The sequence below is a fragment of the Tupaia chinensis genome, unplaced genomic scaffold (assembly GCF_000334495.1).
Source record: "Tupaia chinensis unplaced genomic scaffold, TupChi_1.0 Scaffold000129_1, whole genome shotgun sequence".
Taxonomy (NCBI): Eukaryota; Metazoa; Chordata; class Mammalia; order Scandentia; family Tupaiidae; genus Tupaia; species Tupaia belangeri.
The window spans coordinates 1,103,778-1,106,821 of record NW_006159598.1 but is presented as its reverse complement, the minus strand read 5'-3'; positions in this window follow the sequence as shown (position 1 = coordinate 1,106,821).

The window sequence follows — 3,044 nt, the reverse complement described above, 5'->3', positions numbered from 1 at the left end:
GAACCCTATAGAAAAAATATCTCTCTAAAAATGAAAACAAAAACAAAAACAAAATAAACTTAAAAAAGAAGAAGAATTGAATGTAGAAACATACTTGACACTCCTAAAAAAGACAGCAAGTAAAATGAGAACAGAAAGTGCCTGGGTCTGGCAATGAGCAGGCCTTTGGCCCTCCTGGCAGGAACTGTCTGAGTTACGTGAGGACAGAAGTGAGGCTGGACCTGGCAGGAGAGTAAATGAAAAGGGACATGTCTTTGGGGAGATTTTCCAAGAGAAGAAGAGAAAACGTCAAGGTGGGGGAAGGGAGGAGAGGCTGACAGTCTCCGAACCACCTCCAGGAACCTCTTGGCAGCTGCCTGGAAAGGTGGGAGGGTCAGTTCACAGGGGGTTCACTGAGGGGGCACCACCCGCCCTCTTCTCTCTCTCTCCTGTAAAGCCCGGTCTGCTCCAGTTTGGCCAGGCACGTAAGAGCTGCCAGACCCCAAGGTCCCCTCAGCTGTCCCTAGAGTCTGTGGCTGTCTCTTCTCTAAACCTCAGAGATCCGAGCTGAGGTTCATAGGGAGCTCTGGGCCAAGTGTGGTCCGCACTCTCAGGTGGGGGCTGTGAGGCCTTGGGTCAGCCGGGAGGGCCCCAGGAGCAGAAGGCTGGCATCTCTCCAGCCAAGGGGGAGGACAGTCGTTTTCACGTCCCCAGCTGAGGGGCAGCACGGGAGAGTGACTTGGAGAGGCTCACGAGGGACTGAAACATGGCCACTGTCTTGGTCCCTGCCAGCTAGTCGCCTAGAGCCATGGATGCTCAAAGGCAGGCGTGAGGCTTCTGGGGTGGCACTCAGGGACCAGGGACCTCACCTGGGAGGACTAGTCCCCTACCGGAACTCACACATCTTTCCCTCTGCCAACCTGGAAAGGAGGGCGAAGGGGTCACCCATGGCCTGGTGGTTAAGGGAGCGGGATCCCACATGGCCGACCACAGTTCAGGTCTTGGTCCCATTGGCTTGAAAGACATTCTGGGTGCCTGTTCATATCCAAAATCCCAACAGCGTGGAGAAATGGAGGAGAAGGGAGTGTGGCATAACCATGTACCGTTGAGAGGTGGTTTCTTCCTCCCCCTGTCTCTCTCTCTCTCTTTCTGGTGAGGACACATACCCTTTGTCAGTTAAAAAATAATAAAATAAAGAGGGTCCAGGACGTGCTTAAGGCACTGAACTCCCACATGGCCCACCACAGTTTGAGTCGCAGACCCAGTGGCTTGAAACTCGTGCTGGGCGCGTGCATAGCCAAACTTCTGAGGGAAGAATGAAAGAGAAAGGATTGTGGCATGGCTATCCCCCCCGCCCCCGAGAGTGATTTCCTGCTTGCTGTCTCTGTCTCTCTTTCTCGGCGAGTGCACATGGCCTATAGGGGAAAAACAAAACTTTCAGGGAAAAGAAAAGAAAGAAAGAAAGGCTGAGACATGGGAAATAAAACTGAAGTTAATTTGAGCGGAGTTCAGGAGGAATTGCCTGGGTGTCCTGGAACCTGGCTCCCTAGACCGTGCACACCAACATGGCCGCCTACAGGGCTGGTTTATGTGCCGAAGAGAGAACTTACAAGCTGTTCATCAAGAAGCCACACTGGTCCTGAGAACAAAAAATAGTTTTTAAACGTTCATTCATTGTACATCTCCACAGCAAACAAAACGAACCTTCGCAGCATGAACGCATTGCCTGTTAACCCAGAGGTATGGCCGTACACGTGAGCATCAGCAGGTAACTTTCCATCTTCGTGTCCGTGAAACGTTTTGCTGGGGTTTTGTTTGTGTGTTTTGTTGTTGTTAAGACAGATTTCTGACTGCTCTTCTTATACTAAGCTGCTTTCTGAGGGGCCTGGCAGAGCTGCGTCTATCAACACGAGTCTCACCGTGACAGACGGCTTTGGTCCAGTGACCGAGGGCGGCTCCTGCGTCCTGAGCCTGCACAGCCTCACCCGGTACATCCGAGGCCTTCTTGTTCACAACCAGACTAAATCCAGACTGTCTTTTCTGCTGACACCAAGTGTCTTTGAGACAAAGACTTACATATTTAACCAATTACTAACCTTAGACTTTCTAACTACACCTGTAACATATAGGCCCCCACTTCCAGGTGTTGTGCGTTTGGGGGCCAGGCCAACAAAGAAACTCCTGATGCCGATTCAGAACTCCGACTATGTCTCCCGCTCTCAGAGCTGAATGAAAGACCTATTGCGGGACCAGGATTTGGCGCAATGCTATGTCACTGGACTCCCATGTAGTCGACCGCAGCTCAACTCTCAGACCTGGCAGCTTAAACTCATGCTGGGCACTTGTGCATGCGTGCCCAAGATCCTGAGTGGAGAATAAAGGAGAAGGGATTGCGGCGTGGCCATCCCCCCGGGGGGTGATTTATTGCTTTCTGTCTCTCACGAGTGCATGTACCCTATAGCAAAAAAAAGTCTTTAAAAAAAAAGATCTGGGAACCAGCAGTTGGCGTAATGGCTATGTCACTGAACTCCCACGTAGTCGACCGCAGTTCGAGTCCCAGACCTAGTGGGACTCATGCCGGACGTGTGTGCGTGTGTGCCCAAGATCCCTGGAGGAGAATGGAGGAGAAGGGGGCAGCTAATTCAGCTGAAGAAGCCTGGGAATAAAGTTTGCGATAAAGGTTAATAAAGTTCCTTGCCTAGCCTAGTTAAAAAAAAAGAAAAGAAAAGAAGAGAAAAGAAAAGAAAAGAAAAGAAAAGAAAAAAAAAGAAAAAGAAAGGAAGGAAGGAAGACCTGCACCTGAGCACAGGGAGGCACGGCTGCGTTTCCCCAGGCCTGGCCACTCAACGCTGTACTTAGAATAAACCATCTTTCAGTTATTTCTACAGAGCTTGGTTATTTCCGTTGTCAGTCCACTTAAAACCACATGACGAATTAACTATACATTATTATTGGGAACCAGCAGTTAGCGTAATGGCTATGTCGCTGGACTTCCACGTAGTCGACCGCGGTTCGCGTCCTGGACCCGGCGGCTTAAAACTCACGCCGGGCACGTGTGCGTGCGT